This window comes from Lutra lutra, chromosome 9 (assembly GCF_902655055.1).
Source record: "Lutra lutra chromosome 9, mLutLut1.2, whole genome shotgun sequence".
Taxonomy (NCBI): domain Eukaryota; kingdom Metazoa; phylum Chordata; class Mammalia; order Carnivora; family Mustelidae; genus Lutra; species Lutra lutra.
This window is the reverse complement of record NC_062286.1, coordinates 64718841-64733315: the sequence shown is the minus strand read 5'-3', so window position 1 is coordinate 64733315 and position 14475 is coordinate 64718841.

Genomic DNA, 14475 nt, shown 5'->3' with positions numbered 1-14475 from the left:
TCAGGTTGTAGTTCCTTCTTTACTTATGTTTACTTACTTTTGGTAGACCCTACAGGACATAAATATATGTTAACATTTATACATAGTTTGGTCATATATATATTAGAAAAATAGCAGAATTTCTACACATATGTACATAATGAAAAAGAAATCTTCCTAAAGTGAGCGATATTGGATTATTCAAATAGAGTCGCTTCACGTTTGAACACATATGTCTCCAGCAGCCTAATCAACAGCAAAGATAGACAGTTTAGTAATTCAAATCTTTGATTATCTTTAATCAAATAAATAGACTTTTGAAGCTATAAAAGTCATACATAAATATATGAAGAATATAAATGTATAAAAAGTCTGAAAGAATATAACTAGAGGTCTCTATGTTATCCAAGGTACTGATTAAATCCTGTGTCATATGGTAAAATCATGAATTCTAGCAAACATCTACAGAAAAGATACCAAAATTTGTCTTCAGAGTTGTTATAAGTTTATCAGTTGAAGCAACAAGGTCACATAAATCATATATACTTTAACATTTCTTTTTGTCCCATAGCATAAAGTATTTAAAGCAGGGTTCTTAAGAGTCTTGCAACATATCAAATGAACATGTATTAAAAACTATTTTAAACCACATTATTTCTACCTAAGAAAGCAAATTTAATGTGCTAGCTTTTTCCCCATTCATTCAATTATTTATTCACCATTCATCTTATAAATATTTATTAGGCTTCCTGCACTTATACTACCAAAGAAAAGGCAGAGACATAAAACATATGGCCATAATACTATGTGATAAGTGCTCTGGGTTATTTACCAAGTTAGGCCATTCACAGGAACAAATAAGTTAATTACAAAAAGTCTTTCAATAATGTTACTTCTGAAGTAACTGGGTTTAGAAATAAAAAGTTGCCTACATTAGGCTTCATTATACTATGAAAGAACTGGCAAGTGGAAAACTCTAGAATTATTATATTTACATTAAGGAAAATTAGGTAAGATGCCTATCTTCTTAACTTTATATTCATTTAATGGACACCCATTCTTCATCTTTTCTCTTCAGTTATGGAAATTCTTGAAAGGCATTATAACAGGTTCATTTTAATAAGAGAGAACAATCATACAGAAAATGACTAAATTATCCTCAGTTTAGGATTTCACTATTTTTTTTTTAAATTTTTTGCCTCAGGCTTTGGGGACATTAAGGCCATGTTATAAATCCTGGCCTCTGCTTTTTCTAAAGAGCAAAAATGAGAGTTTATTAGCATCTCAGTGGTTGCCTCAATAATGACAAAACAGTTGCTCATTATTGCTCATTAGTTTCATATTAGATTCATTTGCAATAGCAATACATCTTCTATTCATACTCAATTGCAAAACAACCGATATGATTTGACACCTGCTGTACAATAGAATTCATTAGGTAGTAATAATACAAATAGAAATTCAGAAGCTGGACTTCTATTTGCCTCTATGATGACTCTGTACAGGAAAAGACCTCTGAAATCATCCAGGTTAGAATAGGATAAATATGCACAGCAGATGATCAAGGTTTCCAAACACTGAATTCTTTTTCTATCTACACCAATGTTCTATATGCACAATATAATATTTTAACGAGTGGCATAATTTCCAAAATAATGAAGTACATTTCACTACACAGATGAATGAAATATAAATTTAAAGATCCATACTGAATAAATAAAAAGCCTAAGATAATTTTTAAACCATATGATAACTTCATTTTTTGGACATTTTATATATTTTTTCATATATTTATGTCTTAGTCTATGGGAAAAATTACAAAATGTTCCTAGTCATTACTTCCGGTACTCACTTATGTTTGTTTACTTGAACTCTTTGTGGCTGATGCCACATGTCACAGCATATAATAAAAGAAGAAACTTTCAGCTATTATTCTTTGGTTTAGATTCATGTCACCTAAATCATCTAAATGCAACACACAAATTCAAAATGAAATGACTGTTCCTGCTTATCAGAAATGTTTTAGAAAGGAAATCTAATGTGCTTTACTTTAGGTAAGAGAGTCCATTGTTAACCTTCTTTATATATCCATAGAAAGTAAAGAAAAACTACATTAACCAATTTGTAAAAATAAGAGTCATATGAGAGACCATCTTTTGTTCCATCCCACAACCATTTCTTTAGGTATCCTCAATATTCCAGGGGTTATAAGGTCATGATATTCATACCTTCTGCAACTAGAATTTAGCAACACTACCACTTCCATCAGATTATAAGCTCCAAAGAACTGAATTGAATCTCTACCACATCGCATAGACCTAGAACATGGTGGAACTCATTAAATATTTTTCTAATAAATGAATGAGTGCTGTGAGAAATATAACAAAGGGCAACAATGATTACCTCTTAGTTGGTTATAATTCTGGAAATAAGTCTAAAGTGATTTTTTAAAAAATAAAATGACTACTTTATAATATATAAAATGGGTGGTGGGGACCACACTTTGAGATTACAGAAAAGTAAGACATCAACGTAGGTTGAAGTTGCAGGGGAATTTCTTTGTTGGATGGTTATACCTTCTTCCAAGCTGTGAAGGACACACTGAATTTGGATTACTGGAAGCTGGGAAGCAAAGATGCGAGGCTAAGGAAAAGAATTGCCCTAGATTTAGAGGTAGAAACACTCACAGGAGATACTAATAGTGTCTGCAATAGGTATTTTACAAAATAGTTGAAGTTTGTAAATAGATATTTTCGCATATGCACTGCCTCTTTTGGACGTCAGAATCATTCTTTGGGGCACCTGGGTGACAGAGTCAGTTAAACCACTCTTGGTTTCAGCTCAGGCCTGATCTCAGCATCATTAGATTGAGCCCCATGTTGGATTCTGCTTGAGATTCTCTCTCCCTCTGCCCCTCCCACACATTCTTTTTCTCTCTCTCTTTCTGTCTCTCTTTTAAATAAATAAATAAATAAATAAATAAATAAAGGGAGGCAAGATGGCAGAAGAGTAGGGGACTTTGTTTCATTTGGTCCCTTGAATTCAGCTAGGTAACTATCAAATCATTCTGAACACCGTGAACTCAACCTGAGAGTAAGACAAGAGGTGCTGGAGTTGTGCAAATAGAAAAGTGACCACTTTTTGCAAGGTAGGAGGTGCAGAAAAGTGAATGGGAGAGGATGTATCAGAAGATAAATGGCAGGCGTAGGGATCCTCAGTAAGCCAGCTACTAGAAAGTGATATAGCCCCATAGCTCATAATTGGAACATTTAGAAGTCTGCTCCAGAGAGAGATGTCCCTGTCTGAAATGTGCTCAGGTGGCAAAGCAGAACAAAATCATAGGTGGGACCGTGTGGTCTCAGGATCCCTGGGGTCACGGAAAGAACAGGGATGCCTGAGATGGCAGAGCTCCCAGGCATCAGATCAGGGAAGCTGGCTGCATTAAGTGAGCTTGGGAGTGGGCTTTCAGCTGGGTTTGCCATGAACTGCAAGCCACGGTTGGATTACATGACTGTTCTCTGTGTAGAGGTCCTTCACAGAGCAGAACCGTAGTAACCCTCTGCCTTCCCCCCCAGGAAGGGCAGTATGGGTGCATGCGTGGTCCGGCAACTGCTCTCCTGTGAGGGCCCTGCAAGTGGCAGGCCTGCAGTGACCCTCTTCCCTCCCTGGGAGGTTGGGTCCGGGTGTGCACTGTAGGAGTCTGCAGAGTTTAGCACACACAAAACTGAAGATTGCTTTTCTCTGAGGATTTACTGAAGAGAGGGGGCCACAATTTTTTGCTCCATGGCTGGAGACCAGGGTTTGACCATGTTTACTTTCATCCTCTGAAGTGGGGAAGAAAGCCTTCAGGGAACAAAAGCCACAAAGAAGAGCCTGAAGCAGCTTACGATGATCCTGGCCCCATGGCAAGGGGTGGTGCAATTCAGCCCAGGATAAGGCACCCGAAAATCAGCACAGCAGGCCCCTCCCCCAGATGATCAGCTGAAACATCAAGAGAATACCAGGCTTACCAAGCACACAGAACTGCAGAACTCCAGCACTGGGAGAAAATAGTATATAGAATTCAAGGTTTTTTTTCTCATGATTCTCCTATCTTTCAGTTTAAAATTACCCTTTTTTTTTCTTCTTTTCCTTTTCAACTAGTTTCTTTTTTTATCAACTCTTTGTTTTCAAGTCTTTTTTTAACTTTCATTTTTACATTTACATTTTATAGATATATTCTTCATTTTTGGCTTCCTTTCACTGTATTCAATTTTATTTTTGTATATATATAAGTTTTGCTTTCTTTACAATTTTGGGATTTAGTTTCTTCTAACAAACAGACCGAAATACACCCAGAACCAAGTGGATCACCCTGTTTTGTCCACCTAGGAGATTATATTCTCTCTTCTCTTTCCCTTTTTATCTTTTTCTTTTTTGGTTTCTGACATCTTTGGATTTGTCTAGTGTGTATTTCACTTGAGTTGTGGTTTATATTTTTGATTTTGTTCTCTCGTTCATCCACTTTTTTGAGCAAAATGGCTAGAAGGAGGAATTCACAACAAAGGAAAGAACCAGAGGTAATACTCTCTGCCACAGATCTAATTGATAAAGGTATAAGTATAATGTCAGAGCTGGAATTCAGGATAACATTAATAAAGTACTAGCTGGACTTGAAAAATGCATAAAGACACTAGAGAATCTCTCAGTGCAGAAATAAAATCTAATCAGATTGAAATTAAAAATGTTTTTTAACTTAGATGCTGTCTAAATTGGATGTTCTAATGGTTAGGGTAAATGAGGCAGAAAAGAGAGTCAGCAACATAGAAACAAGATGATGGGAAGGAAGGAAGCTGAGGAAAGAAATAACTAATGAACCATGAGGGGCAGCATCAAGAAATCAAAGATACCATAAAGTAAAACAATATTAGAATTATTGGAGTCCCTGAAGGAGAAGAAAGAGAGGGAGTGAGAGATAGGGAGAGAGAAGGTATATTTGAGCAAATTATAGCTAAGAACTTTCCTAATCAGGGTAAGAACACAAGCATTCATGTCCAAGAGGTAGAGAGAAGGTCCCCAAAACCAATAAAACTAGAATACCCAACATATAATAGTGAAGCTTACAAATTTCAGAGATAAAGGGAAAACCCTGAAACTACTCAAGGAAAGAGCTCCTTAACCTACAATAATAGAAACATCAGACTAGCAAAAGACCTATCCACAGAGATCTGGCAATCCAGAAAGGACTGGCATGATTTATTCAGGGTACTAAATGAGAAAAACATGCAGCCAAGAATACTTTAGCCAGCAAGGCTGCCATTCAGCACGAAGAGATAAAGAGCTTCCAGGACAAACAGAAACTGAAAGAATTTGTGATCACTAAACCAGCCCTGCAAGAAATATTAAAGGAGATCTTATAAGCAAAGAGAAAGCCCAAAAGTAACATAGACCAGAAAGAAACAGAAAATCTACAGAAACAGTCACTTTATAGGTAATAAAATACAATGACACTAAATTCATATCTGTCAATAGTTACTCTGAATGTAAATGGGCTAAATGCTCCAATCAAAAGACACGGGGTATCAGATTGGATAAAAAAGCAAGACCCATCTATATGCTGTTTATGAGAGATTCATTTCAGACCTAAAGACACATCCAGCAGTGCCTGCATGTCTCAGTTGGTTAAGCATCTGCCTTTGGCTCAGGTCATTATCTCATTGGTCCTGGGATAGAGGCCCACATCAAGATCCCTGCTCGGCAGGGAGCTTGCTTCTCCTTCTCTCTACCTCTCCCCCTTCTTGTGCTCTTTTGCTCTCTCTCCCTAAAAGAAATAGATAAAATATTTTTAAAAAATAAATAAAGACACTTCCAGATTGAAAATGAGGGGGTGGAGAATAATTTATCATGCCAATGGACATCAAAAGAAAGCTGCGGTAGAAATCCTCATATCAGACAAATTAAATTTTATTTTATTTTTTTTAAGATTTTATTTATTTATTTAACAGACAGAGATCACAAATAGGCAGAGAGGCAGGCAGAGAGAGAGACAGGGAAGCAGACTGCCTGCTGAGCCTGATGCGGGGCTCGATCCCAGGACCCTGAGACCATGACCTGAGCCGAAGGCAGAGGCTTAACCCACTGAGCCACCCAGGCACCCCAACAAATTAAACTTTAAATCAAATACTGTGGTAAGGGATGAAGATGGACACTATATCATAATTAAAGGGTCTATTCAACAAGAAGATTTAATAATTATATATATTTATGCTCCTAACTTGGGAACAACCAATTATACAAATCAATTAATAATCAAATTAAAGAAATACATTGAAAATAATACAATAAGGCATCTGAGTGGCTCAGTGGGTTAAAGCCTCTGCCTTTGGCTCATGTCATGATCCCAGGGTTCTGGGATCGAGCCCTGCATCAGGCTTTCTACTCGCTGGGGAGCCTGCTTCCTCCTCTCTCTATGCCTGCCTCTTTGCCTACTTGTGATCTCTCTCTGTCAAATAAAATCTTTTAAAAATATATTTTTAAAGAAAAGATTATTATTATACAATAAGAATAGGGGACTTAAACACCCCACTCATAGCAAGGGACAGATCATTTAATCAGAAGATCAACAAGTAAACAAGAACTTTGAATGACACAACCAGATGGACTTCATAGATATATACAGAGCATTCCATCCTAAAGCAACAGAATACATATTCTTGAGAGCACATGGAACATTTTCCAGAATAGATCACATACTAGGTCACAAATCAGGTCTCAATTGACACCAAAAGGTTGGGATTATTCCCTGCATATTTTGAGACCACAGTGCTTTGAAACGTGAACTCAATCATAAGAGGAAATTTGGAAGGAACTCAAACACTTGGAGGTTAAAGAGCATCCTACTAAAGACTGAATGGGTCAACCAGGAAATTAAAGAAGAATTTAAAAATTCATGGAAACAAATGAAAATGAAAATACAACTATTCAAAACCATTGGGATACAGCAAAGGCTGTCCTAAGAGGGAAGTATATAGCAATACAAGCCTATCTCAAAAAATTAGAAATGTCTCAAATACACAAGCTGACCTTACACCTAAAGGAACTGGAGAAGAAACAGCAAATAGAACCTAAGCCAAGCAAGAAAAGGGAAATAATAAAGATTAGAGCAGAAATCAATGATATAGAAATTGAAAAACAAACAAACAGTAGAACAGATCAACAAAACTAGGAGCTAGAGGAGTTTTTGGGAGGGGGGGGAAGCTGGTGGCATCACAATTCCGTACTTCCAACTCTATTCCAAAGCTGTAATCATCAAGACAGTGTGGTACTAGCACAAACACAGACACATAGATTGATGGAACAGAATACAGAACCCAGAAATGGACCCTCAATTCTATTATCAACTGCTCTTTGACAAAGCAGGAAAGAATATCCAGTTGAAAAAAAAGACAGTCTTTTCCATAAATGGTGCTGGGAAAATTGGTCCACCACATGTAGAAGAATGAAACTGGACTATTTTCTTACACCATACACAAAAGTTAAACTCAAAATGAAAGACCTAAAAGTGAGACAGGAATCCATCAAAATCCTAGAGAACACAGACAGCAAGCTCTTTGACCTTGGCCACGGCAACTTCTTCCTATGCAATTCTCCAAGAGCAAGAGAAACAAAAGCATAAATGAACTGTTGGGACTTTATCAAGATAAAAGGCTTCTACACAACAAAGGAAACAGTGAACAAAACTAAAAGGCAAACTATGGAATGGAAGAAGATATTTGCAAATGTCTTATCAGATAAAGGGTTAGTATTCAAGATCTCTAAAGAACTTATCAAATTAAACCCTCTCCCCAAACCAAAGAATATATGAAGAAATGGGCAGAAGATATGAACAGACATTTCTCCAAAGAAGACATACAAATGACCATCAGACACATGAAAAAATGCTCCACTTCACTTGACATCAGGGAAATACAAATCCAAACTACAATGAGATACCACCTTATACCGGTCAGAATGGTCAAAATTAACAAGACAGGAAACAACAAACATTGGTGAGGATGCAGAGAAAGGAGAGCTCTCTCACACAGTTGGTGGGAATGCAAGCTGGTACAGCCACTCTGGAAAAAGGTATGGAGGTTCATCAAGAATTTAAAAATAGAGCTACCCAAAAGCCAACAATTGCACTACTGGGTATTTACCCTGAAGATACAAATGTAGTGATCTGAAGGAGCACCTGAACCCCAACATCCACAGCAGCAGTGTCCACAATAGCCAAACTATGGAAAGAGCTTAGATGTCCATTAACAGATGAATAGATAAAGAAGATATGGTGTATATCTACAATAAAATATTACTCAGCCATCAGGAAGGATGAATACTTAACATTTACATACATTTGGATGGAACTGGAGGGTATAATGCTGAGCAAAATAAGTCAATTGGAGAAAGACAATTATCACATGGTTTCATTCATATGTGGAATATAAGAAACAGAGAAGAAGATCATAAGGGAAGGGAGGGAAAACTGAATGGAAGTCATCAGAGAGGGAGAAAAAACATGAAAGATTCTGAACTAGGGTTGCTGGAGGGGAGGTGTTTGGGGGGGGTGAGTAATTGGGTGATGGGCATTAAGGGGGTCATGTGATGTGATGAGCACTGTGTGTTATCTGCAACTGATAAGTTACTGCACACTACATCTAAAACAAATGATGAACTATATGTTGGCTAATTGAATTTAAAGAAAAATAAATACATAAATAAACCTTTAAAGGAAAAAAAAAAAAAAGAATTGTGCTGTTTCAGTTGTGGAAGCATCTTTCATTTTGTGTCCCAAAATGAAACTACTGGAATCACAAAATAGCTGACTTTCAAACACACCTGTAGGAAGAAACCCAAGTCAGAATCGTGATGCTTTCTGCCCAGTAAGTGAACTCATGCCTTTTAGATACCATAACATTTAAATATTAAGTAAATTATAGTATAGAAAATGAGTTAATAATCATGGTATCCATATATACACTACAATTGAGGTAAATGAACTCAAATTCCAATAACGATATTATCCAAGAAAATACTTAAGCAGTATCAAATATATATGAACCAAGTTTTATGATGATTAAAGCCTTGAGAAAACATCACTCCTATTAGATAATATAATTGTTTTATAATAAAAAGCAGGAGATCATGGGAGAACTTCCTGCTCTTCTCCATAAAAAAACAAACAAATCAAACCAAACAAAAACTACCCATAAATTCAATATTATCATGACAAAATACAGACTGTGTATAAATACAAGCTATATCACCTGGGTGCCTAACACTATTTATACCATGGGTCTTTATAGTAACTGATTTGAAATCATATTTCAACATTTTTACTTATTTTTAAGTAAAAAACATTTCACACCACCTGGCTAACTCTTTTTATTTTTTTATTCATGAATATCTTACAACATTTTCTATTATTCTTTACACTATCAGTTAATGTCTAACACAGAGTTTCCAGATTTTACAAATAAAAATACAAGATGCCCAGTTGAGTGTGAATTTCAGATAAACAATAAATAACATTTAATGAAAGTATAATTTAGCATAAATATAACAATAATATTATAGTATAAATATGTCCCAATATTGAATCATGGCCTATGATTTCAGCCTTAATTCTAATCCAGGCTGCATCAAGTCTGTTGAGATTTATATATTTTTATTTGCATGAAGTTATGTTACATAATAAATTGTTTAACTGATTAGATCATGTTACTGCTCCTTTTTTGTAGATTGTTTCCTTAGGGCTACTGATCTTTGCCCTATTTAGATCAGATATATAACAGTCTTAATTCTAAATGGCCATCTTTTGTACATGTGAAAAGGTATTCTCTCTTCATATTACTTTAAAGATTAGTAACTTTTGATCCTTATTCGGAAGTCTATGCTTAATAGTCAAATAAACAACTCTCTTCTTACTGTTTATTTTTAGTCTCTTTCTCTTTGTCTCTCTTTCTTTTTCTCACACACACACACACACACATTTTCTCAATTCCTGACCCACCACATATCCATGAGATTATAATAAGTTTGTTGTAATTTCAACCATGCTAGTTCCTGAAACCATGGAAATATTAAGTTACTGTGTATTATCTGAGGATGTGATATACTTTTTATGACTTGTGTGATTTTTAAAAAATGTATTACTGAATGGTTCAGTGGAAAGAAAATGAGTGAATCTGTTTTGTTCAAGATTTGGAAGTAAATCCCTTATCAAAAACTTTTTATTAGAATGGTAATTGACTGGTTTCTAACTTGCAATTATAATGATTTTATCCTGTGAAACAAATCCAATCATTATTCTGAAATAGTGACATTTGAAATGAAGATTTTGAACTGAAGCTTCACAAATAGCCAAATATGTATATATACCCTTCGACAGCCTTGTGCCGATTGTTTTGGGTTTTATTCTCAAATAGGAATCTTTTCCTTTTTTTTTCTTCAATAATGGTTGATTTTCTATAATTTTGTCTTCTGCCAAAGAAAAGCAATATTCAAAGCAAATAATATAGATGTTTCTAACTCTTTCATAGATGTGGTTGTATTCATTTAAATTTTAATAGAATACATAAATGATTTTTTTTCTACCTAAACATTTATCTGGGTTCTTTCATGGAATTAGGCAAATAAGACAAACATGTTGCTTTGTCAAATATCAAAAATCCCAAAGTTGGGCACCTGGGTGGCTCAGTGAGTTAAGCGCTTGCCTTTGGCTCAGGTCATGATCCCAGGGTTGGGGCACCTTGCTCAGTGGGGAGTCAGCTTCTCTCTCTTCCTCTACCTTTCCCCCTCCACTCATGTTCTGTCTTTTGCTTTCTCTCTTTCAAATTAATAAATAAAATCTTTTTTAAAATTCCAAAGTTAATCAGGGATTATTGAGACATATACTAGTGCTGCCAGTCTACAAGAGACTGTTTTATAGCTGTATTAAATAATGGCTTATCAAATTCTCAACAGTCACATTGAATGTCAAGATTTAAAGGTAGTTAGGTGGCTAGTATTTTAATTCTCGAGATTAATTAGTTGTCCATTTAGTCTAATTTCATAGTTGAAAGGCAAAGAAATACATAAACATCCAGGCATTAACATTCATGCAGTGAACAAAAGGCTTGCAATTTTATTGTTCATCTAGAAAATATTCATCAAGGATTATCTCATACATTGTATTCTGCTTGATATGACTTTATAATTAGGTCATCCTGTAAGGATTCTGATGCAAAAACTATTTTGTCAGGAAACCATGCTCACATGGGAATTAACTTAATAACAGAAACAACATCTAAGAAGATAAAGATAGTTACTTATTTAAAATTATCAAAATGCATTGCTTTCTTTTAAAAATATGGATTTTTGTTATAAAATTAATATATGCTCATGGCAGAAAATTTGGAAAATACAGAAAGTGTACAGATTAAAGTGAAAATAATTTCTTATTCCAACAGTATTTAGAAAGTTTGTGTTTTTTGGTATATTTGTTTCTAGTCTTCTAAATCTTAATATTTTTACAAAATTTGGATCATATCAGATTTTTTTACAATAGAATAAATTTAAAATGTTAATAGGTGAACTAAAGAGCAAGTTAGAACTAACTGAAGAAAAATCAAGATGCAAAATAAATCTGGTAAAATGATACAAAAATGTAGTAAGAAGAAAAAATATAAAAAACATAAAAGAGAAAATAAAAGACATGGAAGAATAACTGAAAAGGTCAGTAACAATATTCAAAAAAAAAAAAAACAAGAAGTCAACATTTTTGCAGAGCTGTGGAAAACACCAAAACTCAGATTAAGAATCCAAATCTATCTTAAGCAAATAAAAATTCTTAGTCACAACTCTATAGGTCATAGTAAACAAAAGAAGAATATATAAAAAGAATAGATTTCCAAATTATCTGGCAAGGGGTTGTCTTTAAAAAATTGGTGAGTTCCATTTCTAATAACTGGAAATGTGGAAGTTTGGACAAACCTTTTTCTAAGAACAACTAAAAAATTTGGACAAAAAGAAAACTCTATTTCAAATCATTAAAACTTAATAAGCATTGAAAAATTATGGGACAAAAATGCAAAGTGAAAAAGAAACTCAAGAGAGTTGACCCAAGCATTTGGAACTGCCTTCCCCTAAGAGTTTTATGCTGATTCTAAAATAGTGATACAGCTGAGAAACTGAGCAAAGCTTTCATTGAAATTGTTAAGACATAGGAAAAAAATTGGTATGTATAGTCTGCCAAAATATAGGAGTAGAGGGGAAACTGGGGCCTGGATACTTTACTGAGCCACAAAGAGTAAGGGTGAATCAGATAGACCATCTTTTATAGAGACTGAAGCTCAATTTTAAATAATTTTGATTTTTATTGATTTAAGGTAATCCAGGATTGTTATTTCTGCTAACTTCCTACCAGAAGAAATTATAAATCATTCATGAAAGATGGCAATATTGTCCTAGATCTCAAGTTATCTTAATATATGTCACTCAACAATAAAAAGCAGATATATGAAGAAGCCAAATAAACTTAAACCAAGAGAAACTTAAGCCAAGAGAAACAATGGATATTAAAACTAGTCATACTGGGAATCAGCATAGTAAAGCTTTCAAAATAGAAAAATGGTCATGATTAATATACTCAAAGAAATTAAAAAAAATATTTAAAGAGAAGTGATAATGGTAGAGAATCAACTGTAAATTACTCTAAAAAAACCCCACTGTTATTGAGAATGTAATGCATAGCAAGGAAAGCAGTGTAAACACTGATAAAAGGAGAATTTGTGAACTGGAATCCAGGTCAGAAGAAAATACCAAGGGTTAAGCACAGAGAGATAAATGATGGAAAATATACTCTAGGCAGGGCCATTTTCTCTGGTCCATTTTTTTATTATAGGATAGCATGGGGATGGGAAATGTGGAGTTGTGGGGAGTAGTAAGCTTGTCCAGCCAACCCCACTCTTAGATCCTGCCATTCCAAATCAATGATGCTATCTTCCCTTGGAAAACTTAACACACTACCTGAGCTCTAGGAAATATATATATACACACACACATATATATGTATATATATTTTTTAAATAAAATACATACATAAATTATATATGACATATATAATTTATACAATATATATTAAATATATATATATTCACTCCTATATTTTGGCAGACTATCCATATATTCACACCCTGTATCCTCCATTGATTTTTGCCAAAATTCACTGAATTTTGCTTTTATTTCTCATCATTTTTGGTTAGGGATTTGGTACTATTTTATAGTTTCTACATAGAAAATGCAGCATTTTCTTTTCTTTATTCTCTTTTTTGATTTTAGTATGTTTTATTTTATTTTTTTTTAAATATTTTATTTATTTATTTGACAGACCGAGATCACAAGTAGACAGAGAGGCAGACAGAGAGAGAGAGGGAGGGGGAAGCAGGCTCTCCACTGAGCAGAGAGCCCGATGCAGGGCTCAATCCCAGAACGCTGAGATCATGACCTGAGCAGAAGGCAGAGGCCTTAACCCACTGAGCCACCCAGGTGCCCCTGATTTTAGTATGTTTTAGAAGAGTGGAGCAGAAAACTTCACCCTACCATTATTAAATGGAAGTTATTGTAAATTTTTCAAATTTATAGAAAATGCCAGGATAAATACAGTTATATTTACAAATGTGTACCTTTATATTATTTCTTTAGGGAAAATGGAACATCTGGGATGCAGGGTATGACATTGCCAAGTTGTCTTTCAGGAAGTTTGAGCTGATTGATTGATGTCTGCAATTACATGTGGGTGTGCCTATCTTCCTACCCTTTACCAGTTGTATTATAATTCTTTTAAATCTTTACATACAAGATAAATGAAAATTGTATAGCATTGTTTTACCTTTTAACTATTTGGTTCTAGTCTAATCTAATGATGAAATAATATTTCATCATTATATTAGCAGTTTGTAATTTGGGGGGTACAGTGTCTCTTCTAAAGGGCTTTTCTGATTGTGTGTTCCTCCCTCTTCTCATCTTTATTCAGTTTCCATGGAAAACAGACATTGTGTTAGAGATTGTTTTGCAGGTAGTTATTGCCAGGGGAATGTCAGGGTTTTGTTTTGGTTTTTTTTTTTAAAGACTTTGTTTATTTATTTGACAGACAGATCACAAGTAGGCAGAGAGGCAGACAGAGAGAGAGGAGGAAGCAGGCTCCCTGCTGAGCAGAGAGCCCGATGCAGGGCTCGATCCCAGGGTCCCGGGATCATGACCCAAGCCGAAGGCAGAGGCTTTAACCCACTGAGCCACCCAGGCGCCGCTGTCAGGTTTTCCAGAGAATCAGAACCAATAGAAAATATGTAAAAGTATGTTTATATATGATATATATCTTTTATGTGATTATTATGTCATATATTATTATTGTTTCATAAGGAATTAGCTCCCGTGATTACAGAGCTGAGAAGGCCCATGATCTGCCATCTACAAGCTAGAGACCACAGGAAAACTGGTAGT